We start from the raw sequence: 23,712 nt of genomic DNA on the forward strand, positions 1-23,712 counted from the left end.
TGAGTTCCCTAATATCGTATCTTTTGTTTATTACAACAGATTTAAGTCATTGTGGAAACATCTTTGTCGCATCGGAAAGGTAGCGTGAAGAGACGGCTGGCAGGGCTGGCGACAAGAAAGCAAAATATGAAGACAGCCAGAGGTCCCAGGCAGTCGCCGATCCGAATACTAACGTTGTTGCTTAACTTGGGTGATGGCACGAGAACGGTTGGTTTTTTTTTATTTATTTATTTATTTAGTTACTTTTCGGAATTTAGCACTGCTGCGTAACAGTAGGCTCTGGCGCATTTCAAGAACACATCTGTCGATTGGTAGTGTTTTGTCATTTTCAACGAGTTCCTAGCACTCTTCCTTCGCGCATTCTTACTCAAACCGAGTTCATTACCGTAATTTCGTATCTTACGTTTAATACAGTACTTTAAAATGCTTGTGGAAGCATCTTTGTCGACACCTGAAAGTTATTATGAAAAGAGGCCTGGCAGGTGTAGCGACGTAAAAATGAAAAAATGAGAAAGAGCCAACAGCACGCGGTGTTCCCAGGCGGTCACCCATCCAAGTACTAACCGCGCCCGATGTTGCTTAACTTCGGTGATCGGACGAGAACCGGTGTAGTCAACATGGTATGGCCGTTGGCGTCCTTATACTGTAGCCGCACCACGGAGGAAGCATTCGCCTCTTCTCCCAACACACGCAATCGCCGCTTTCCGTGGCACATTTGACGCAAAGCGCGTCTTTCCACCTCGAAGGTGGCGCGGAGTGCGCGCTCGCCTCGGCGTCTCATAGGCGACTGCCGAACGTAGGTGAGACGCACAACACAGCTGCTCGATGCACCGCCTGTCATTCGTTTGGTGCGTGCGGCCTCCGACACCCACTGGCGACGCGCCTTGTTCCTGTTATCCGGCGCAGGGCTTGCGCGCGGCCGGGCGGCGGGGGCACTGCGCGGGGTGTTGCAGTGTCCTGCTGGACCGACGGAAGCTTTCTCACCTGCCTGACACACGCCGCGCTTCCAGATTTATGCGTAATTTGCGCGGTGCATTTGCATTCGCGCCTGTCCCCCCTCCCGTCCCGACTTGTCCCGACTTTGCTCGACTGCCGCTCGCTGCCGCTCGGGTCGCGGCCCATATGACAGCACAAGCACGAGAAACATCTGCGAGACGGGCGCGGGCCTGACCGGCGTGTCCGAGACGCCGTGGGCGGCCGTTCGGAGCTACTAGAGCAGCGCTGTGCCGTGCCATGGAAAGGTGCGAAACCAAGGACAGAAGACACAGAATTTTTGTTTACAAATTTGCACGTGTACACTGCTACAAAACAATAAGCCCGGACGTATTTCGGAACATTTCTGCCGCTTAATACTGTTTTGTTATTTCCAGAGACACTTTGGAAATCTTCCTTGGCACACGCTTCTTCAAACTGAGTTCCCTAATATCGTATCTTTTGTTTATTACAACAGATTTAAGTCATTGTGGAAACATCTTTGTCGCATCGGAAAGGTAGCGTGAAGAGACGGCTGGCAGGGCTGGCGACAAGAAAGCAAAATATGAAGACAGCCAGAGGTCCCAGGCAGTCGCCGATCCGAATACTAACGTTGTTGCTTAACTTGGGTGATGGCACGAGAACGGTTGGTTTTTTTTTATTTATTTATTTATTTAGTTACTTTTCGGAATTTAGCACTGCTGCGTAACAGTAGGCTCTGGCGCATTTCAAGAACACATCTGTCGATTGGTAGTGTTTTGTCATTTTCAACGAGTTCCTAGCACTCTTCCTTCGCGCATTCTTACTCAAACCGAGTTCATTACCGTAATTTCGTATCTTACGTTTAATACAGTACTTTAAAATGCTTGTGGAAGCATCTTTGTCGACACCTGAAAGTTATTATGAAAAGAGGCCTGGCAGGTGTAGCGACGTAAAAATGAAAAAATGAGAAAGAGCCAACAGCACGCGGTGTTCCCAGGCGGTCACCCATCCAAGTACTAACCGCGCCCGATGTTGCTTAACTTCGGTGATCGGACGAGAACCGGTGTAGTCAACATGGTATGGCCGTTGGCGTCCTTATACTGTAGCCGCACCACGGAGGAAGCATTCGCCTCTTCTCCCAACACACGCAATCGCCGCTTTCCGTGGCACATTTGACGCAAAGCGCGTCTTTCCACCTCGAAGGTGGCGCGGAGTGCGCGCTCGCCTCGGCGTCTCATAGGCGACTGCCGAACGTAGGTGAGACGCACAACACAGCTGCTCGATGCACCGCCTGTCATTCGTTTGGTGCGTGCGGCCTCCGACACCCACTGGCGACGCGCCTTGTTCCTGTTATCCGGCGCAGGGCTTGCGCGCGGCCGGGCGGCGGGGGCACTGCGCGGGGTGTTGCAGTGTCCTGCTGGACCGACGGAAGCTTTCTCACCTGCCTGACACACGCCGCGCTTCCAGATTTATGCGTAATTTGCGCGGTGCATTTGCATTCGCGCCTGTCCCCCCTCCCGTCCCGACTTGTCCCGACTTTGCTCGACTGCCGCTCGCTGCCGCTCGGGTCGCGGCCCATATGACAGCACAAGCACGAGAAACATCTGCGAGACGGGCGCGGGCCTGACCGGCGTGTCCGAGACGCCGTGGGCGGCCGTTCGGAGCTACTAGAGCAGCGCTGTGCCGTGCCATGGAAAGGTGCGAAACCAAGGACAGAAGACACAGAATTTTTGTTTACAAATTTGCACGTGTACACTGCTACAAAACAATAAGCCCGGACGTATTTCGGAACATTTCTGCCGCTTAATACTGTTTTGTTATTTCCAGAGACACTTTGGAAATCTTCCTTGGCACACGCTTCTTCAAACTGAGTTCCCTAATATCGTATCTTTTGTTTATTACAACAGATTTAAGTCATTGTGGAAACATCTTTGTCGCATCGGAAAGGTAGCGTGAAGAGACGGCTGGCAGGGCTGGCGACAAGAAAGCAAAATATGAAGACAGCCAGAGGTCCCAGGCAGTCGCCGATCCGAATACTAACGTTGTTGCTTAACTTGGGTGATGGCACGAGAACGGTTGGTTTTTTTTTATTTATTTATTTATTTAGTTACTTTTCGGAATTTAGCACTGCTGCGTAACAGTAGGCTCTGGCGCATTTCAAGAACACATCTGTCGATTGGTAGTGTTTTGTCATTTTCAACGAGTTCCTAGCACTCTTCCTTCGCGCATTCTTACTCAAACCGAGTTCATTACCGTAATTTCGTATCTTACGTTTAATACAGTACTTTAAAATGCTTGTGGAAGCATCTTTGTCGACACCTGAAAGTTATTATGAAAAGAGGCCTGGCAGGTGTAGCGACGTAAAAATGAAAAAATGAGAAAGAGCCAACAGCACGCGGTGTTCCCAGGCGGTCACCCATCCAAGTACTAACCGCGCCCGATGTTGCTTAACTTCGGTGATCGGACGAGAACCGGTGTAGTCAACATGGTATGGCCGTTGGCGTCCTTATACTGTAGCCGCACCACGGAGGAAGCATTCGCCTCTTCTCCCAACACACGCAATCGCCGCTTTCCGTGGCACATTTGACGCAAAGCGCGTCTTTCCACCTCGAAGGTGGCGCGGAGTGCGCGCTCGCCTCGGCGTCTCATAGGCGACTGCCGAACGTAGGTGAGACGCACAACACAGCTGCTCGATGCACCGCCTGTCATTCGTTTGGTGCGTGCGGCCTCCGACACCCACTGGCGACGCGCCTTGTTCCTGTTATCCGGCGCAGGGCTTGCGCGCGGCCGGGCGGCGGGGGCACTGCGCGGGGTGTTGCAGTGTCCTGCTGGACCGACGGAAGCTTTCTCACCTGCCTGACACACGCCGCGCTTCCAGATTTATGCGTAATTTGCGCGGTGCATTTGCATTCGCGCCTGTCCCCCCTCCCGTCCCGACTTGTCCCGACTTTGCTCGACTGCCGCTCGCTGCCGCTCGGGTCGCGGCCCATATGACAGCACAAGCACGAGAAACATCTGCGAGACGGGCGCGGGCCTGACCGGCGTGTCCGAGACGCCGTGGGCGGCCGTTCGGAGCTACTAGAGCAGCGCTGTGCCGTGCCATGGAAAGGTGCGAAACCAAGGACAGAAGACACAGAATTTTTGTTTACAAATTTGCACGTGTACACTGCTACAAAACAATAAGCCCGGACGTATTTCGGAACATTTCTGCCGCTTAATACTGTTTTGTTATTTCCAGAGACACTTTGGAAATCTTCCTTGGCACACGCTTCTTCAAACTGAGTTCCCTAATATCGTATCTTTTGTTTATTACAACAGATTTAAGTCATTGTGGAAACATCTTTGTCGCATCGGAAAGGTAGCGTGAAGAGACGGCTGGCAGGGCTGGCGACAAGAAAGCAAAATATGAAGACAGCCAGAGGTCCCAGGCAGTCGCCGATCCGAATACTAACGTTGTTGCTTAACTTGGGTGATGGCACGAGAACGGTTGGTTTTTTTTTATTTATTTATTTATTTAGTTACTTTTCGGAATTTAGCACTGCTGCGTAACAGTAGGCTCTGGCGCATTTCAAGAACACATCTGTCGATTGGTAGTGTTTTGTCATTTTCAACGAGTTCCTAGCACTCTTCCTTCGCGCATTCTTACTCAAACCGAGTTCATTACCGTAATTTCGTATCTTACGTTTAATACAGTACTTTAAAATGCTTGTGGAAGCATCTTTGTCGACACCTGAAAGTTATTATGAAAAGAGGCCTGGCAGGTGTAGCGACGTAAAAATGAAAAAATGAGAAAGAGCCAACAGCACGCGGTGTTCCCAGGCGGTCACCCATCCAAGTACTAACCGCGCCCGATGTTGCTTAACTTCGGTGATCGGACGAGAACCGGTGTAGTCAACATGGTATGGCCGTTGGCGTCCTTATACTGTAGCCGCACCACGGAGGAAGCATTCGCCTCTTCTCCCAACACACGCAATCGCCGCTTTCCGTGGCACATTTGACGCAAAGCGCGTCTTTCCACCTCGAAGGTGGCGCGGAGTGCGCGCTCGCCTCGGCGTCTCATAGGCGACTGCCGAACGTAGGTGAGACGCACAACACAGCTGCTCGATGCACCGCCTGTCATTCGTTTGGTGCGTGCGGCCTCCGACACCCACTGGCGACGCGCCTTGTTCCTGTTATCCGGCGCAGGGCTTGCGCGCGGCCGGGCGGCGGGGGCACTGCGCGGGGTGTTGCAGTGTCCTGCTGGACCGACGGAAGCTTTCTCACCTGCCTGACACACGCCGCGCTTCCAGATTTATGCGTAATTTGCGCGGTGCATTTGCATTCGCGCCTGTCCCCCCTCCCGTCCCGACTTGTCCCGACTTTGCTCGACTGCCGCTCGCTGCCGCTCGGGTCGCGGCCCATATGACAGCACAAGCACGAGAAACATCTGCGAGACGGGCGCGGGCCTGACCGGCGTGTCCGAGACGCCGTGGGCGGCCGTTCGGAGCTACTAGAGCAGCGCTGTGCCGTGCCATGGAAAGGTGCGAAACCAAGGACAGAAGACACAGAATTTTTGTTTACAAATTTGCACGTGTACACTGCTACAAAACAATAAGCCCGGACGTATTTCGGAACATTTCTGCCGCTTAATACTGTTTTGTTATTTCCAGAGACACTTTGGAAATCTTCCTTGGCACACGCTTCTTCAAACTGAGTTCCCTAATATCGTATCTTTTGTTTATTACAACAGATTTAAGTCATTGTGGAAACATCTTTGTCGCATCGGAAAGGTAGCGTGAAGAGACGGCTGGCAGGGCTGGCGACAAGAAAGCAAAATATGAAGACAGCCAGAGGTCCCAGGCAGTCGCCGATCCGAATACTAACGTTGTTGCTTAACTTGGGTGATGGCACGAGAACGGTTGGTTTTTTTTTATTTATTTATTTATTTAGTTACTTTTCGGAATTTAGCACTGCTGCGTAACAGTAGGCTCTGGCGCATTTCAAGAACACATCTGTCGATTGGTAGTGTTTTGTCATTTTCAACGAGTTCCTAGCACTCTTCCTTCGCGCATTCTTACTCAAACCGAGTTCATTACCGTAATTTCGTATCTTACGTTTAATACAGTACTTTAAAATGCTTGTGGAAGCATCTTTGTCGACACCTGAAAGTTATTATGAAAAGAGGCCTGGCAGGTGTAGCGACGTAAAAATGAAAAAATGAGAAAGAGCCAACAGCACGCGGTGTTCCCAGGCGGTCACCCATCCAAGTACTAACCGCGCCCGATGTTGCTTAACTTCGGTGATCGGACGAGAACCGGTGTAGTCAACATGGTATGGCCGTTGGCGTCCTTATACTGTAGCCGCACCACGGAGGAAGCATTCGCCTCTTCTCCCAACACACGCAATCGCCGCTTTCCGTGGCACATTTGACGCAAAGCGCGTCTTTCCACCTCGAAGGTGGCGCGGAGTGCGCGCTCGCCTCGGCGTCTCATAGGCGACTGCCGAACGTAGGTGAGACGCACAACACAGCTGCTCGATGCACCGCCTGTCATTCGTTTGGTGCGTGCGGCCTCCGACACCCACTGGCGACGCGCCTTGTTCCTGTTATCCGGCGCAGGGCTTGCGCGCGGCCGGGCGGCGGGGGCACTGCGCGGGGTGTTGCAGTGTCCTGCTGGACCGACGGAAGCTTTCTCACCTGCCTGACACACGCCGCGCTTCCAGATTTATGCGTAATTTGCGCGGTGCATTTGCATTCGCGCCTGTCCCCCCTCCCGTCCCGACTTGTCCCGACTTTGCTCGACTGCCGCTCGCTGCCGCTCGGGTCGCGGCCCATATGACAGCACAAGCACGAGAAACATCTGCGAGACGGGCGCGGGCCTGACCGGCGTGTCCGAGACGCCGTGGGCGGCCGTTCGGAGCTACTAGAGCAGCGCTGTGCCGTGCCATGGAAAGGTGCGAAACCAAGGACAGAAGACACAGAATTTTTGTTTACAAATTTGCACGTGTACACTGCTACAAAACAATAAGCCCGGACGTATTTCGGAACATTTCTGCCGCTTAATACTGTTTTGTTATTTCCAGAGACACTTTGGAAATCTTCCTTGGCACACGCTTCTTCAAACTGAGTTCCCTAATATCGTATCTTTTGTTTATTACAACAGATTTAAGTCATTGTGGAAACATCTTTGTCGCATCGGAAAGGTAGCGTGAAGAGACGGCTGGCAGGGCTGGCGACAAGAAAGCAAAATATGAAGACAGCCAGAGGTCCCAGGCAGTCGCCGATCCGAATACTAACGTTGTTGCTTAACTTGGGTGATGGCACGAGAACGGTTGGTTTTTTTTTATTTATTTATTTATTTAGTTACTTTTCGGAATTTAGCACTGCTGCGTAACAGTAGGCTCTGGCGCATTTCAAGAACACATCTGTCGATTGGTAGTGTTTTGTCATTTTCAACGAGTTCCTAGCACTCTTCCTTCGCGCATTCTTACTCAAACCGAGTTCATTACCGTAATTTCGTATCTTACGTTTAATACAGTACTTTAAAATGCTTGTGGAAGCATCTTTGTCGACACCTGAAAGTTATTATGAAAAGAGGCCTGGCAGGTGTAGCGACGTAAAAATGAAAAAATGAGAAAGAGCCAACAGCACGCGGTGTTCCCAGGCGGTCACCCATCCAAGTACTAACCGCGCCCGATGTTGCTTAACTTCGGTGATCGGACGAGAACCGGTGTAGTCAACATGGTATGGCCGTTGGCGTCCTTATACTGTAGCCGCACCACGGAGGAAGCATTCGCCTCTTCTCCCAACACACGCAATCGCCGCTTTCCGTGGCACATTTGACGCAAAGCGCGTCTTTCCACCTCGAAGGTGGCGCGGAGTGCGCGCTCGCCTCGGCGTCTCATAGGCGACTGCCGAACGTAGGTGAGACGCACAACACAGCTGCTCGATGCACCGCCTGTCATTCGTTTGGTGCGTGCGGCCTCCGACACCCACTGGCGACGCGCCTTGTTCCTGTTATCCGGCGCAGGGCTTGCGCGCGGCCGGGCGGCGGGGGCACTGCGCGGGGTGTTGCAGTGTCCTGCTGGACCGACGGAAGCTTTCTCACCTGCCTGACACACGCCGCGCTTCCAGATTTATGCGTAATTTGCGCGGTGCATTTGCATTCGCGCCTGTCCCCCCTCCCGTCCCGACTTGTCCCGACTTTGCTCGACTGCCGCTCGCTGCCGCTCGGGTCGCGGCCCATATGACAGCACAAGCACGAGAAACATCTGCGAGACGGGCGCGGGCCTGACCGGCGTGTCCGAGACGCCGTGGGCGGCCGTTCGGAGCTACTAGAGCAGCGCTGTGCCGTGCCATGGAAAGGTGCGAAACCAAGGACAGAAGACACAGAATTTTTGTTTACAAATTTGCACGTGTACACTGCTACAAAACAATAAGCCCGGACGTATTTCGGAACATTTCTGCCGCTTAATACTGTTTTGTTATTTCCAGAGACACTTTGGAAATCTTCCTTGGCACACGCTTCTTCAAACTGAGTTCCCTAATATCGTATCTTTTGTTTATTACAACAGATTTAAGTCATTGTGGAAACATCTTTGTCGCATCGGAAAGGTAGCGTGAAGAGACGGCTGGCAGGGCTGGCGACAAGAAAGCAAAATATGAAGACAGCCAGAGGTCCCAGGCAGTCGCCGATCCGAATACTAACGTTGTTGCTTAACTTGGGTGATGGCACGAGAACGGTTGGTTTTTTTTTATTTATTTATTTATTTAGTTACTTTTCGGAATTTAGCACTGCTGCGTAACAGTAGGCTCTGGCGCATTTCAAGAACACATCTGTCGATTGGTAGTGTTTTGTCATTTTCAACGAGTTCCTAGCACTCTTCCTTCGCGCATTCTTACTCAAACCGAGTTCATTACCGTAATTTCGTATCTTACGTTTAATACAGTACTTTAAAATGCTTGTGGAAGCATCTTTGTCGACACCTGAAAGTTATTATGAAAAGAGGCCTGGCAGGTGTAGCGACGTAAAAATGAAAAAATGAGAAAGAGCCAACAGCACGCGGTGTTCCCAGGCGGTCACCCATCCAAGTACTAACCGCGCCCGATGTTGCTTAACTTCGGTGATCGGACGAGAACCGGTGTAGTCAACATGGTATGGCCGTTGGCGTCCTTATACTGTAGCCGCACCACGGAGGAAGCATTCGCCTCTTCTCCCAACACACGCAATCGCCGCTTTCCGTGGCACATTTGACGCAAAGCGCGTCTTTCCACCTCGAAGGTGGCGCGGAGTGCGCGCTCGCCTCGGCGTCTCATAGGCGACTGCCGAACGTAGGTGAGACGCACAACACAGCTGCTCGATGCACCGCCTGTCATTCGTTTGGTGCGTGCGGCCTCCGACACCCACTGGCGACGCGCCTTGTTCCTGTTATCCGGCGCAGGGCTTGCGCGCGGCCGGGCGGCGGGGGCACTGCGCGGGTGTGTTGCAGTGTCCTGCTGGACCGACGGAAGCTTTCTCACCTGCCTGACACACGCCGCGCTTCCAGATTTATGCGTAATTTGCGCGGTGCATTTGCATTCGCGCCTGTCCCCCCTCCCGTCCCGACTTGTCCCGACTTTGCTCGACTGCCGCTCGCTGCCGCTCGGGTCGCGGCCCATATGACAGCACAAGCACGAGAAACATCTGCGAGACGGGCGCGGGCCTGACCGGCGTGTCCGAGACGCCGTGGGCGGCCGTTCGGAGCTACTAGAGCAGCGCTGTGCCGTGCCATGGAAAGGTGCGAAACCAAGGACAGAAGACACAGAATTTTTGTTTACAAATTTGCACGTGTACACTGCTACAAAACAATAAGCCCGGACGTATTTCGGAACATTTCTGCCGCTTAATACTGTTTTGTTATTTCCAGAGACACTTTGGAAATCTTCCTTGGCACACGCTTCTTCAAACTGAGTTCCCTAATATCGTATCTTTTGTTTATTACAACAGATTTAAGTCATTGTGGAAACATCTTTGTCGCATCGGAAAGGTAGCGTGAAGAGACGGCTGGCAGGGCTGGCGACAAGAAAGCAAAATATGAAGACAGCCAGAGGTCCCAGGCAGTCGCCGATCCGAATACTAACGTTGTTGCTTAACTTGGGTGATGGCACGAGAACGGTTGGTTTTTTTTTATTTATTTATTTATTTAGTTACTTTTCGGAATTTAGCACTGCTGCGTAACAGTAGGCTCTGGCGCATTTCAAGAACACATCTGTCGATTGGTAGTGTTTTGTCATTTTCAACGAGTTCCTAGCACTCTTCCTTCGCGCATTCTTACTCAAACCGAGTTCATTACCGTAATTTCGTATCTTACGTTTAATACAGTACTTTAAAATGCTTGTGGAAGCATCTTTGTCGACACCTGAAAGTTATTATGAAAAGAGGCCTGGCAGGTGTAGCGACGTAAAAATGAAAAAATGAGAAAGAGCCAACAGCACGCGGTGTTCCCAGGCGGTCACCCATCCAAGTACTAACCGCGCCCGATGTTGCTTAACTTCGGTGATCGGACGAGAACCGGTGTAGTCAACATGGTATGGCCGTTGGCGTCCTTATACTGTAGCCGCACCACGGAGGAAGCATTCGCCTCTTCTCCCAACACACGCAATCGCCGCTTTCCGTGGCACATTTGACGCAAAGCGCGTCTTTCCACCTCGAAGGTGGCGCGGAGTGCGCGCTCGCCTCGGCGTCTCATAGGCGACTGCCGAACGTAGGTGAGACGCACAACACAGCTGCTCGATGCACCGCCTGTCATTCGTTTGGTGCGTGCGGCCTCCGACACCCACTGGCGACGCGCCTTGTTCCTGTTATCCGGCGCAGGGCTTGCGCGCGGCCGGGCGGCGGGGGCACTGCGCGGGGTGTTGCAGTGTCCTGCTGGACCGACGGAAGCTTTCTCACCTGCCTGACACACGCCGCGCTTCCAGATTTATGCGTAATTTGCGCGGTGCATTTGCATTCGCGCCTGTCCCCCCTCCCGTCCCGACTTGTCCCGACTTTGCTCGACTGCCGCTCGCTGCCGCTCGGGTCGCGGCCCATATGACAGCACAAGCACGAGAAACATCTGCGAGACGGGCGCGGGCCTGACCGGCGTGTCCGAGACGCCGTGGGCGGCCGTTCGGAGCTACTAGAGCAGCGCTGTGCCGTGCCATGGAAAGGTGCGAAACCAAGGACAGAAGACACAGAATTTTTGTTTACAAATTTGCACGTGTACACTGCTACAAAACAATAAGCCCGGACGTATTTCGGAACATTTCTGCCGCTTAATACTGTTTTGTTATTTCCAGAGACACTTTGGAAATCTTCCTTGGCACACGCTTCTTCAAACTGAGTTCCCTAATATCGTATCTTTTGTTTATTACAACAGATTTAAGTCATTGTGGAAACATCTTTGTCGCATCGGAAAGGTAGCGTGAAGAGACGGCTGGCAGGGCTGGCGACAAGAAAGCAAAATATGAAGACAGCCAGAGGTCCCAGGCAGTCGCCGATCCGAATACTAACGTTGTTGCTTAACTTGGGTGATGGCACGAGAACGGTTGGTTTTTTTTTATTTATTTATTTATTTAGTTACTTTTCGGAATTTAGCACTGCTGCGTAACAGTAGGCTCTGGCGCATTTCAAGAACACATCTGTCGATTGGTAGTGTTTTGTCATTTTCAACGAGTTCCTAGCACTCTTCCTTCGCGCATTCTTACTCAAACCGAGTTCATTACCGTAATTTCGTATCTTACGTTTAATACAGTACTTTAAAATGCTTGTGGAAGCATCTTTGTCGACACCTGAAAGTTATTATGAAAAGAGGCCTGGCAGGTGTAGCGACGTAAAAATGAAAAAATGAGAAAGAGCCAACAGCACGCGGTGTTCCCAGGCGGTCACCCATCCAAGTACTAACCGCGCCCGATGTTGCTTAACTTCGGTGATCGGACGAGAACCGGTGTAGTCAACATGGTATGGCCGTTGGCGTCCTTATACTGTAGCCGCACCACGGAGGAAGCATTCGCCTCTTCTCCCAACACACGCAATCGCCGCTTTCCGTGGCACATTTGACGCAAAGCGCGTCTTTCCACCTCGAAGGTGGCGCGGAGTGCGCGCTCGCCTCGGCGTCTCATAGGCGACTGCCGAACGTAGGTGAGACGCACAACACAGCTGCTCGATGCACCGCCTGTCATTCGTTTGGTGCGTGCGGCCTCCGACACCCACTGGCGACGCGCCTTGTTCCTGTTATCCGGCGCAGGGCTTGCGCGCGGCCGGGCGGCGGGGGCACTGCGCGGGGTGTTGCAGTGTCCTGCTGGACCGACGGAAGCTTTCTCACCTGCCTGACACACGCCGCGCTTCCAGATTTATGCGTAATTTGCGCGGTGCATTTGCATTCGCGCCTGTCCCCCCTCCCGTCCCGACTTGTCCCGACTTTGCTCGACTGCCGCTCGCTGCCGCTCGGGTCGCGGCCCATATGACAGCACAAGCACGAGAAACATCTGCGAGACGGGCGCGGGCCTGACCGGCGTGTCCGAGACGCCGTGGGCGGCCGTTCGGAGCTACTAGAGCAGCGCTGTGCCGTGCCATGGAAAGGTGCGAAACCAAGGACAGAAGACACAGAATTTTTGTTTACAAATTTGCACGTGTACACTGCTACAAAACAATAAGCCCGGACGTATTTCGGAACATTTCTGCCGCTTAATACTGTTTTGTTATTTCCAGAGACACTTTGGAAATCTTCCTTGGCACACGCTTCTTCAAACTGAGTTCCCTAATATCGTATCTTTTGTTTATTACAACAGATTTAAGTCATTGTGGAAACATCTTTGTCGCATCGGAAAGGTAGCGTGAAGAGACGGCTGGCAGGGCTGGCGACAAGAAAGCAAAATATGAAGACAGCCAGAGGTCCCAGGCAGTCGCCGATCCGAATACTAACGTTGTTGCTTAACTTGGGTGATGGCACGAGAACGGTTGGTTTTTTTTTTATTTATTTATTTATTTAGTTACTTTTCGGAATTTAGCACTGCTGCGTAACAGTAGGCTCTGGCGCATTTCAAGAACACATCTGTCGATTGGTAGTGTTTTGTCATTTTCAACGAGTTCCTAGCACTCTTCCTTCGCGCATTCTTACTCAAACCGAGTTCATTACCGTAATTTCGTATCTTACGTTTAATACAGTACTTTAAAATGCTTGTGGAAGCATCTTTGTCGACACCTGAAAGTTATTATGAAAAGAGGCCTGGCAGGTGTAGCGACGTAAAAATGAAAAAATGAGAAAGAGCCAACAGCACGCGGTGTTCCCAGGCGGTCACCCATCCAAGTACTAACCGCGCCCGATGTTGCTTAACTTCGGTGATCGGACGAGAACCGGTGTAGTCAACATGGTATGGCCGTTGGCGTCCTTATACTGTAGCCGCACCACGGAGGAAGCATTCGCCTCTTCTCCCAACACACGCAATCGCCGCTTTCCGTGGCACATTTGACGCAAAGCGCGTCTTTCCACCTCGAAGGTGGCGCGGAGTGCGCGCTCGCCTCGGCGTCTCATAGGCGACTGCCGAACGTAGGTGAGACGCACAACACAGCTGCTCGATGCACCGCCTGTCATTCGTTTGGTGCGTGCGGCCTCCGACACCCACTGGCGACGCGCCTTGTTCCTGTTATCCGGCGCAGGGCTTGCGCGCGGCCGGGCGGCGGGGGCACTGCGCGGGGTGTTGCAGTGTCCTGCTGGACCGACGGAAGCTTTCTCACCTGCCTGACACACGCCGCGCTTCCAGATTTATGCGTAATTTGCGCGGTGCATTTGCATTCGCGCCTGTCCCCCCTCCCGTCCCGACTTGTCCCGACTTTGCTCGACTGCCGCTCGCTGCCGCTCGGGTCGCGGCCCATATGACAGCACAAGCACGAGAAACATCTGCGAGACGGGCGCGGGCCTGACCGGCGTGTCCGAGACGCCGTGGGCGGCCGTTCGGAGCTACTAGAGCAGCGCTGTGCCGTGCCATGGAAAGGTGCGAAACCAAGGACAGAAGACACAGAATTTTTGTTTACAAATTTGCACGTGTACACTGCTACAAAACAATAAGCCCGGACGTATTTCGGAACATTTCTGCCGCTTAATACTGTTTTGTTATTTCCAGAGACACTTTGGAAATCTTCCTTGGCACACGCTTCTTCAAACTGAGTTCCCTAATATCGTATCTTTTGTTTATTACAACAGATTTAAGTCATTGTGGAAACATCTTTGTCGCATCGGAAAGGTAGCGTGAAGAGACGGCTGGCAGGGCTGGCGACAAGAAAGCAAAATATGAAGACAGCCAGAGGTCCCAGGCAGTCGCCGATCCGAATACTAACGTTGTTGCTTAACTTGGGTGATGGCACGAGAACGGTTGGTTTTTTTTTTATTTATTTATTTATTTAGTTACTTTTCGGAATTTAGCACTGCTGCGTAACAGTAGGCTCTGGCGCATTTCAAGAACACATCTGTCGATTGGTAGTGTTTTGTCATTTTCAACGAGTTCCTAGCACTCTTCCTTCGCGCATTCTTACTCAAACCGAGTTCATTACCGTAATTTCGTATCTTACGTTTAATACAGTACTTTAAAATGCTTGTGGAAGCATCTTTGTCGACACCTGAAAGTTATTATGAAAAGAGGCCTGGCAGGTGTAGCGACGTAAAAATGAAAAAATGAGAAAGAGCCAACAGCACGCGGTGTTCCCAGGCGGTCACCCATCCAAGTACTAACCGCGCCCGATGTTGCTTAACTTCGGTGATCGGACGAGAACCGGTGTAGTCAACATGGTATGGCCGTTGGCGTCCTTATACTGTAGCCGCACCACGGAGGAAGCATTCGCCTCTTCTCCCAACACACGCAATCGCCGCTTTCCGTGGCACATTTGACGCAAAGCGCGTCTTTCCACCTCGAAGGTGGCGCGGAGTGCGCGCTCGCCTCGGCGTCTCATAGGCGACTGCCGAACGTAGGTGAGACGCACAACACAGCTGCTCGATGCACCGCCTGTCATTCGTTTGGTGCGTGCGGCCTCCGACACCCACTGGCGACGCGCCTTGTTCCTGTTATCCGGCGCAGGGCTTGCGCGCGGCCGGGCGGCGGGGGCACTGCGCGGGGTGTTGCAGTGTCCTGCTGGACCGACGGAAGCTTTCTCACCTGCCTGACACACGCCGCGCTTCCAGATTTATGCGTAATTTGCGCGGTGCATTTGCATTCGCGCCTGTCCCCCCTCCCGTCCCGACTTGTCCCGACTTTGCTCGACTGCCGCTCGCTGCCGCTCGGGTCGCGGCCCATATGACAGCACAAGCACGAGAAACATCTGCGAGACGGGCGCGGGCCTGACCGGCGTGTCCGAGACGCCGTGGGCGGCCGTTCGGAGCTACTAGAGCAGCGCTGTGCCGTGCCATGGAAAGGTGCGAAACCAAGGACAGAAGACACAGAATTTTTGTTTACAAATTTGCACGTGTACACTGCTACAAAACAATAAGCCCGGACGTATTTCGGAACATTTCTGCCGCTTAATACTGTTTTGTTATTTCCAGAGACACTTTGGAAATCTTCCTTGGCACACGCTTCTTCAAACTGAGTTCCCTAATATCGTATCTTTTGTTTATTACAACAGATTTAAGTCATTGTGGAAACATCTTTGTCGCATCGGAAAGGTAGCGTGAAGAGACGGCTGGCAGGGCTGGCGACAAGAAAGCAAAATATGAAGACAGCCAGAGGTCCCAGGCAGTCGCCGATCCGAATACTAACGTTGTTGCTTAACTTGGGTGATGGCACGAGAACGGTTGGTTTTTATTTATTTATTTATTTATTTAGTTACTTTTCGGAATTTAGCACTGCTGCGTAACAGTAGGCTCTGGCGCATTTCAAGAACACATCTGTCGATTGGTAGTGTTTTGTCATTTTCAACGAGTTCCTAGCACTCTTCCTTCGCGCATTCTTACTCAAACCGAGTTCATTACCGTAATTTCGTATCTTACGTTTAATACAGTACTTTAAAATGCTTGTGGAAGCATCTTTGTCGACACCTGAAAGTTATTATGAAAAGAGGCCTGGCAGGTGTAGCGACGTAAAAATGAAAAAATGAGAAAGAGCCAACAGCACGCGGTGTTCCCAGGCGGTCACCCATCCAAGTACTAACCGCGCCCGATGTTGCTTAACTTCGGTGATCGGACGAGAACCGGTGTAGTCAACATGGTATGGCCGTTGGCGTCCTTATACTGTAGCCGCACCACGGAGGAAGCATTCGCCTCTTCTCCCAACACACGCAATCGCCGCTTTCCGTGGCACATTTGACGCAAAGCGCGTCTTTCCACCTCGAAGGTGGCGCGGAGTGCGCGCTCGCCTCGGCGTCTCATAGGCGACTGCCGAACGTAGGTGAGACGCACAACACAGCTGCTCGATGCACCGCCTGTCATTCGTTTGGTGCGTGCGGCCTCCGACACCCACTGGCGACGCGCCTTGTTCCTGTTATCCGGCGCAGGGCTTGCGCGCGGCCGGGCGGCGGGGGCACTGCGCGGGGTGTTGCAGTGTCCTGCTGGACCGACGGAAGCTTTCTCACCTGCCTGACACACGCCGCGCTTCCAGATTTATGCGTAATTTGCGCGGTGCATTTGCATTCGCGCCTGTCCCCCCTCCCGTCCCGACTTGTCCCGACTTTGCTCGACTGCCGCTCGCTGCCGCTCGGGTCGCGGCCCATATGACAGCACAAGCACGAGAAACATCTGCGAGACGGGCGCGGGCCTGACCGGCGTGTCCGAGACGCCGTGGGCGGCCGTTCGGAGCTACTAGAGCAGCGCTGTGCCGTGCCATGGAAAGGTGCGAAACCAAGGACAGAAGACACAGAATTTTTGTTTACAAATTTGCACGTGTACACTGCTACAAAACAATAAGCCCGGACGTATTTCGGAACATTTCTGCCGCTTAATACTGTTTTGTTATTTCCAGAGACACTTTGGAAATCTTCCTTGGCACACGCTTCTTCAAACTGAGTTCCCTAATATCGTATCTTTTGTTTATTACAACAGATTTAAGTCATTGTGGAAACATCTTTGTCGCATCGGAAAGGTAGCGTGAAGAGACGGCTGGCAGGGCTGGCGACAAGAAAGCAAAATATGAAGACAGCCAGAGGTCCCAGGCAGTCGCCGATCCGAATACTAACGTTGTTGCTTAACTTGGGTGATGGCACGAGAACGGTTGGTTTTTTTTTATTTATTTATTTATTTAGTTACTTTTCGGAATTTAGCACTGCTGCGTAACAGTAGGCTCTGGCGCATTTCAAGAACACATCTGTCGATTGGTAGTGTTTTGTCATTTTCAACGAGTTCCTAGCACTCTTCCTTCGCGCATTCTTACTCAAACCGAGTTCATTACCGTAATTTCGTATCTTACGTTTAATACAGTACTTTAAAATGCTTGTGGAAGCATCTTTGTCGACACCTGAAAGTTATTATGAAAAGAGGCCTGGCAGGTGTAGCGACGTAAAAATGAAAAAATGAGAAAGAGCCAACAGCACGCGGTGTTCCCAGGCGGTCACCCATCCAAGTACTAACCGCGCCCGATGTTGCTTAACTTCGGTGATCGGACGAGAACCGGTGTAGTCAACATGGTATGGCCGTTGGCGTCCTTATACTGTAGCCGCACCACGGAGGAAGCATTCGCCTCTTCTCCCAACACACGCAATCGCCGCTTTCCGTGGCACATTTGACGCAAAGCGCGTCTTTCCACCTCGAAGGTGGCGCGGAGTGCGCGCTCGCCTCGGCGTCTCATAGGCGACTGCCGAACGTAGGTGAGACGCACAACACAGCTGCTCGATGCACCGCCTGTCATTCGTTTGGTGCGTGCGGCCTCCGACACCCACTGGCGACGCGCCTTGTTCCTGTTATCCGGCGCAGGGCTTGCGCGCGGCCGGGCGGCGGGGGCACTGCGCGGGGTGTTGCAGTGTCCTGCTGGACCGACGGAAGCTTTCTCACCTGCCTGACACACGCCGCGCTTCCAGATTTATGCGTAATTTGCGCGGTGCATTTGCATTCGCGCCTGTCCCCCCTCCCGTCCCGACTTGTCCCGACTTTGCTCGACTGCCGCTCGCTGCCGCTCGGGTCGCGGCCCATATGACAGCACAAGCACGAGAAACATCTGCGAGACGGGCGCGGGCCTGACCGGCGTGTCCGAGACGCCGTGGGCGGCCGTTCGGAGCTACTAGAGCAGCGCTGTGCCGTGCCATGGAAAGGTGCGAAACCAAGGACAGAAGACACAGAATTTTTGTTTACAAATTTGCACGTGTACACTGCTACAAAACAATAAGCCCGGACGTATTTCGGAACATTTCTGCCGCTTAATACTGTTTTGTTATTTCCAGAGACACTTTGGAAATCTTCCTTGGCACACGCTTCTTCAAACTGAGTTCCCTAATATCGTATCTTTTGTTTATTACAACAGATTTAAGTCATTGTGGAAACATCTTTGTCGCATCGGAAAGGTAGCGTGAAGAGACGGCTGGCAGGGCTGGCGACAAGAAAGCAAAATATGAAGACAGCCAGAGGTCCCAGGCAGTCGCCGATCCGAATACTAACGTTGTTGCTTAACTTGGGTGATGGCACGAGAACGGTTGGTTTTTTTTTTATTTATTTATTTATTTAGTTACTTTTCGGAATTTAGCACTGCTGCGTAACAGTAGGCTCTGGCGCATTTCAAGAACACATCTGTCGATTGGTAGTGTTTTGTCATTTTCAACGAGTTCCTAGCACTCTTCCTTCGCGCATTCTTACTCAAACCGAGTTCATTACCGTAATTTCGTATCTTACGTTTAATACAGTACTTTAAAATGCTTGTGGAAGCATCTTTGTCGACACCTGAAAGTTATTATGAAAAGAGGCCTGGCAGGTGTGTAGCGACGTAAAAATGAAAAAATGAGAAAGAGCCAACAGCACGCGGTGTTCCCAGGCGGTCACCCATCCAAGTACTAACCGCGCCCGATGTTGCTTAACTTCGGTGATCGGACGAGAACCGGTGTAGTCAACATGGTATGGCCGTTGGCGTCCTTATACTGTAGCCGCACCACGGAGGAAGCATTCGCCTCTTCTCCCAACACACGCAATCGCCGCTTTCCGTGGCACATTTGACGCAAAGCGCGTCTTTCCACCTCGAAGGTGGCGCGGAGTGCGCGCTCGCCTCGGCGTCTCATAGGCGACTGCCGAACGTAGGTGAGACGCACAACACAGCTGCTCGATGCACCGCCTGTCATTCGTTTGGTGCGTGCGGCCTCCGACACCCACTGGCGACGCGCCTTGTTCCTGTTATCCGGCGCAGGGCTTGCGCGCGGCCGGGCGGCGGGGGCACTGCGCGGGGTGTTGCAGTGTCCTGCTGGACGACGGAAGCTTTCTCACCTGCCTGACACACGCCGCGCTTCCAGATTTATGCGTAATTTGCGCGGTGCATTTGCATTCGCGCCTGTCCCCCCCTCCCGTCCCGACTTGTCCCGACTTTGCTCGACTGCCGCTCGCTGCCGCTCGGGTCGCGGCCCATATGACAGCACAAGCACGAGAAACATCTGCGAGACGGGCGCGGGCCTGACCGGCGTGTCCGAGACGCCGTGGGCGGCCGTTCGGAGCTACTAGAGCAGCGCTGTGCCGTGCCATGGAAAGGTGCGAAACCAAGGACAGAAGACACAGAATTTTTGTTTACAAATTTGCACGTGTACACTGCTACAAAACAATAAGCCCGGACGTATTTCGGAACATTTCTGCCGCTTAATACTGTTTTGTTATTTCCAGAGACACTTTGGAAATCTTCCTTGGCACACGCTTCTTCAAACTGAGTTCCCTAATATCGTATCTTTTGTTTATTACAACAGATTTAAGTCATTGTGGAAACATCTTTGTCGCATCGGAAAGGTAGCGTGAAGAGACGGCTGGCAGGGCTGGCGACAAGAAAGCAAAATATGAAGACAGCCAGAGGTCCCAGGCAGTCGCCGATCCGAATACTAACGTTGTTGCTTAACTTGGGTGATGGCACGAGAACGGTTGGTTTTTTTTTTATTTATTATTTATTTAGTTACTTTTCGGAATTTAGCACTGCTGCGTAACAGTAGGCTCTGGCGCATTTCAAGAACACATCTGTCGATTGGTAGTGTTTTGTCATTTTCAACGAGTTCCTAGCACTCTTCCTTCGCGCATTCTTACTCAAACCGAGTTCATTACCGTAATTTCGTATCTTACGTTTAATACAGTACTTTAAAATGCTTGTGGAAGCATCTTTGTCGACACCTGAAAGTTATTATGAAAAGAGGCCTGGCAGGTGTAGCGACGTAAAAATGAAAAATGAGAAAGAGCCAACAGCACGCGGTGTTCCCAGGCGGTCACCCATCCAAGTACTAACCGCGCCCGATGTTGCTTAACTTCGGTGATCGGACGAGAACCGGTGTAGTCAACATGGTATGGCCGTTGGCGTCCTTATACTGTAGCCGCACCACGGAGGAAGCATTCGCCTCTTCTCCCAACACACGCAATCGCCGCTTTCCGTGGCACATTTGACGCAAAGCGCGTCTTTCCGCCTCGAAGGTGGCGCGGAGTGCGCGCTCGCCTCGGCGTCTCATAGGCGACTGCCGAACGTAGGTGAGACGCACAACACAGCTGCTCGATGCACCGCCTGTCATTCGTTTGGTGCGTGCGGCCCTCCGACACCCACTGGCGACGCGCCTTGTTCCTGTTATCCGGCGCAGGGCTTGCGCGCGGCCGGGCGGCGGGGGCACTGCGCGGGGTGTTGCAGTGTCCTGCTGGACCGACGGAAGCTTTCTCACCTGCCTGACACACGCCGCGCTTCCAGATTTATGCGTAATTTGCGCGGTGCATTTGCATTCGCGCCTGTCCCCCCTCCCGTCCCGACTTGTCCCGACTTTGCTCGACTGCCGCTCGCTGCCGCTCGGGTCGCGGCCCATATGACAGCACAAGCACGAGAAACATCTGCGAGACGGGCGCGGGCCTGACCGGCGTGTCCGAGACGCCGTGGGCGGCCGTTCGGAGCTACTAGAGCAGCGCTGTGCCGTGCCATGGAAAGGTGCGAAACCAAGGACAGAAGACACAGAATTTTTGTTTACAAATTTGCACGTGTACACTGCTACAAAACAATAAGCCCGGACGTATTTCGGAACATTTCTGCCGCTTAATACTGTTTTGTTATTTCCAGAGACACTTTGGAAATCTTCCTTGGCACACGCTTCTTCAAACTGAGTTCCCTAATATCGTATCTTTTGTTTATTACAACAGATTTAAGTCATTGTGGAAACATCTTTGTCGCATCGGAAAGGTAGCGTGAAGAGACGGCTGGCAGGGCTGGCGACAAGAAAGCAAAATATGAAGACAGCCAGAGGTCCCAGGCAGTCGCCGATCCGAATACTAACGTTGTTGCTTAACTTGGGTGATGGCACGAGAACGGTTGGTTTTTTTTTATTTATTTATTTATTTAGTTACTTTTCGGAATTTAGCACTGCTGCGTAACAGTAGGCTCTGGCGCATTTCAAGAACACATCTGTCGATTGGTAGTGTTTTGTCATTTTCAACGAGTTCCTAGCACTCTTCCTTCGCGCATTCTTACTCAAACCGAGTTCATTACCGTAATTTCGTATCTTACGTTTAATACAGTACTTTAAAATGCTTGTGGAAGCATCTTTGTCGACACCTGAAAGTTATTATGAAAAGAGGCCTGGCAGGTGTAGCGACGTAAAAATGAAAAATGAGAAAGAGCCAACAGCACGCGGTGTTCCCAGGCGGTCACCCATCCAAGTACTAACCGCGCCCGATGTTGCTTAACTTCGGTGATCGGACGAGAACCGGTGTAGTCAACATGGTATGGCCGTTGGCGTCCCTTATACTGTAGCCGCACCACGGAGGAAGCATTCGCCTCTTCTCCCAACACACGCAATCGCCGCTTTCCGTGGCACATTTGACGCAAAGCGCGTCTTTCCACCTCGAAGGTGGCGCGGAGTGCGCGCTCGCCTCGGCGTCTCATAGGCGACTGCCGAACGTAGGTGAGACGCACAACACAGCTGCTCGATGCACCGCCTGTCATTCGTTTGGTGCGTGCGGCCTCCGACACCCACTGGCGACGCGCCTTGTTCCTGTTATCCGGCGCAGGGCTTGCGCGCGGCCGGGCGGCGGGGGGCACTGCGCGGGGTGTTGCAAGTGTCCTGCTGGACCGACGGAAGCTTTCTCACCTGCCTGACACACGCCGCGCTTCCAGATTTATGCGTAATTTGCGCGGTGCATTTGCATTCGCGCCTGTCCCCCCTCCCGTCCCGACTTGTCCCGACTTTGCTCGACTGCCGCTCGCTGCCGCTCGGGGTCGCGGCCCATATGACAGCACAAGCACGAGAAACATCTGCGAGACGGGCGCGGGCCTGACCGGCGTGTCCGAGACGCCGTGGGCGGCCGTTCGGAGCTACTAGAGCAGCGCTGTGCCGTGCCATGGAAAGGTGCGAAACCAAGGACAGAAGACACAGAATTTTTGTTTACAAATTTGCACGTGTACACTGCTACAAAACAATAAGCCCGGACGTATTTCGGAACATTTCTGCCGCTTAATACTGTTTTGTTATTTCCAGAGACACTTTGGAAATCTTCCTTGGCACACGCTTCTTCAAACTGAGTTCCCTAATATCGTATCTTTTGTTTATTACAACAGATTTAAGTCATTGTGGAAACATCTTTGTCGCATCGGAAAGGTAGCGTGAAGAGACGGCTGGCAGGGCTGGCGACAAGAAAGCAAAATATGAAGACAGCCAGAGGTCCCAGGCAGTCGCCGATCCGAATACTAACGTTGTTGCTTAACTTGGGTGATGGCACGAGAACGGTTGGTTTTTTTTTATTTATTTATTTATTTAGTTACTTTTCGGAATTTAGCACTGCTGCGTAACAGTAGGCTCTGGCGCATTTCAAGAACACATCTGTCGATTGGTAGTGTTTTGTCATTTTCAACGAGTTCCTAGCACTCTTCCCTTCGCGCATTCTTATACTCAAACCGAGTTCATTACCGTAATTTCGTATCTTACGTTTAATACAGTACTTTAAAATGCTTGTGGAAGCATCTTTGTCGACACCTGAAAGTTATTATGAAAAGAGGCCTGGCAGGTGTAGCGACGTAAAAATGAAAAAAATGAGAAAGAGCCAACAGCACGCGGTGTTCCCAGGCGGTCACCCATCCAAGTACTAACCGCGCCCGATGTTGCTTAACTTCGGTGATCGGACGAGAACCGGTGTAGTCAACATGGTATGGCCGTTGGCGTCCTTATACTGTAGCCGCCACCACGGAGGAAGCATTCGCCTCTTCTCCCAACACACGCAATCGCCGCTTTCCGTGGCACATTTGACGCAAAGCGCGTCTTTCCGCCTCGAAGGTGGCGCGGAGTGCGCGCTCGCCTCGGCGTCTCATAGGCGACTGCCGAACGTAGGTGAGACGCACAACACAGCTGCTCGATGCACCGCCTGTCATTCGTTTGGTGCGTGCGGCCTCCGACACCCACTGGCGACGCGCCTTGTTCCTGTTATCCGGCGCAGGGCTTGCGCGCGGCCGGGCGGCGGGGGCACTGCGCGGGGTGTTGCAGTGTCCTGCTGGACCGACGGAAGCTTTCTCACCTGCCTGACACACGCCGCGCTTCCAGATTTATGCGTAATTTGCGCGGTGCATTTGCATTCGCGCCTGTCCCCCCTCCCGTCCCGACTTGTCCCGACTTTGCTCGACTGCCGCTCGCTGCCGCTCGGGTCGCGGCCCAT

General features: G+C 52.5%; 17 non-coding genes across 17 annotated transcripts; all 17 read right to left on the reverse strand.

Moving 5' to 3' along the window:
• Positions 1 to 515: 515 nt before the first annotated feature.
• On the reverse strand, positions 516 to 634 carry LOC126112831 (5S ribosomal RNA). Its single transcript, XR_007524569.1, has one exon. It is a non-coding gene; the product is annotated as a 5S ribosomal RNA (ribosomal RNA).
• A 1,292-nt stretch (positions 635 to 1,926) lies between these two features.
• LOC126112833 (5S ribosomal RNA) lies at positions 1,927 to 2,045 on the reverse strand. The gene has a single exon (XR_007524571.1). It is a non-coding gene; the product is annotated as a 5S ribosomal RNA (ribosomal RNA).
• A 1,292-nt stretch (positions 2,046 to 3,337) lies between these two features.
• LOC126112834 (5S ribosomal RNA) lies at positions 3,338 to 3,456 on the reverse strand. The gene has a single exon (XR_007524572.1). It is a non-coding gene; the product is annotated as a 5S ribosomal RNA (ribosomal RNA).
• A 1,292-nt stretch (positions 3,457 to 4,748) lies between these two features.
• On the reverse strand, positions 4,749 to 4,867 carry LOC126112835 (5S ribosomal RNA). The gene has a single exon (XR_007524573.1). It is a non-coding gene; the product is annotated as a 5S ribosomal RNA (ribosomal RNA).
• A 1,292-nt stretch (positions 4,868 to 6,159) lies between these two features.
• Positions 6,160 to 6,278, reverse strand: LOC126112836 (5S ribosomal RNA). The gene has a single exon (XR_007524574.1). It is a non-coding gene; the product is annotated as a 5S ribosomal RNA (ribosomal RNA).
• A 1,292-nt stretch (positions 6,279 to 7,570) lies between these two features.
• On the reverse strand, positions 7,571 to 7,689 carry LOC126112838 (5S ribosomal RNA). Its single transcript, XR_007524575.1, has one exon. It is a non-coding gene; the product is annotated as a 5S ribosomal RNA (ribosomal RNA).
• A 1,292-nt stretch (positions 7,690 to 8,981) lies between these two features.
• LOC126112839 (5S ribosomal RNA) lies at positions 8,982 to 9,100 on the reverse strand. Its single transcript, XR_007524576.1, has one exon. It is a non-coding gene; the product is annotated as a 5S ribosomal RNA (ribosomal RNA).
• Positions 9,101 to 10,393: 1,293 nt separating this feature from the next.
• LOC126112840 (5S ribosomal RNA) lies at positions 10,394 to 10,512 on the reverse strand. Its single transcript, XR_007524577.1, has one exon. It is a non-coding gene; the product is annotated as a 5S ribosomal RNA (ribosomal RNA).
• A 1,292-nt stretch (positions 10,513 to 11,804) lies between these two features.
• Positions 11,805 to 11,923, reverse strand: LOC126112841 (5S ribosomal RNA). Its single transcript, XR_007524578.1, has one exon. It is a non-coding gene; the product is annotated as a 5S ribosomal RNA (ribosomal RNA).
• Positions 11,924 to 13,216: 1,293 nt separating this feature from the next.
• Positions 13,217 to 13,335, reverse strand: LOC126112842 (5S ribosomal RNA). Its single transcript, XR_007524579.1, has one exon. It is a non-coding gene; the product is annotated as a 5S ribosomal RNA (ribosomal RNA).
• Positions 13,336 to 14,628: 1,293 nt separating this feature from the next.
• LOC126112843 (5S ribosomal RNA) lies at positions 14,629 to 14,747 on the reverse strand. Its single transcript, XR_007524580.1, has one exon. It is a non-coding gene; the product is annotated as a 5S ribosomal RNA (ribosomal RNA).
• Positions 14,748 to 16,039: 1,292 nt separating this feature from the next.
• LOC126112845 (5S ribosomal RNA) lies at positions 16,040 to 16,158 on the reverse strand. The gene has a single exon (XR_007524582.1). It is a non-coding gene; the product is annotated as a 5S ribosomal RNA (ribosomal RNA).
• Positions 16,159 to 17,450: 1,292 nt separating this feature from the next.
• On the reverse strand, positions 17,451 to 17,569 carry LOC126112846 (5S ribosomal RNA). The gene has a single exon (XR_007524583.1). It is a non-coding gene; the product is annotated as a 5S ribosomal RNA (ribosomal RNA).
• Positions 17,570 to 18,864: 1,295 nt separating this feature from the next.
• Positions 18,865 to 18,983, reverse strand: LOC126112847 (5S ribosomal RNA). The gene has a single exon (XR_007524584.1). It is a non-coding gene; the product is annotated as a 5S ribosomal RNA (ribosomal RNA).
• A 1,291-nt stretch (positions 18,984 to 20,274) lies between these two features.
• Positions 20,275 to 20,393, reverse strand: LOC126112849 (5S ribosomal RNA). The gene has a single exon (XR_007524585.1). It is a non-coding gene; the product is annotated as a 5S ribosomal RNA (ribosomal RNA).
• Positions 20,394 to 21,685: 1,292 nt separating this feature from the next.
• Positions 21,686 to 21,804, reverse strand: LOC126112850 (5S ribosomal RNA). The gene has a single exon (XR_007524586.1). It is a non-coding gene; the product is annotated as a 5S ribosomal RNA (ribosomal RNA).
• Positions 21,805 to 23,104: 1,300 nt separating this feature from the next.
• LOC126112851 (5S ribosomal RNA) lies at positions 23,105 to 23,223 on the reverse strand. Its single transcript, XR_007524587.1, has one exon. It is a non-coding gene; the product is annotated as a 5S ribosomal RNA (ribosomal RNA).
• Between the last annotated feature and the right edge of the window lie 489 nt (positions 23,224 to 23,712).

Source organism: Schistocerca cancellata, unplaced genomic scaffold (genome assembly GCF_023864275.1).
Source record: "Schistocerca cancellata isolate TAMUIC-IGC-003103 unplaced genomic scaffold, iqSchCanc2.1 HiC_scaffold_229, whole genome shotgun sequence".
Lineage (NCBI taxonomy): Eukaryota > Metazoa > Arthropoda > Insecta > Orthoptera > Acrididae > Schistocerca > Schistocerca cancellata.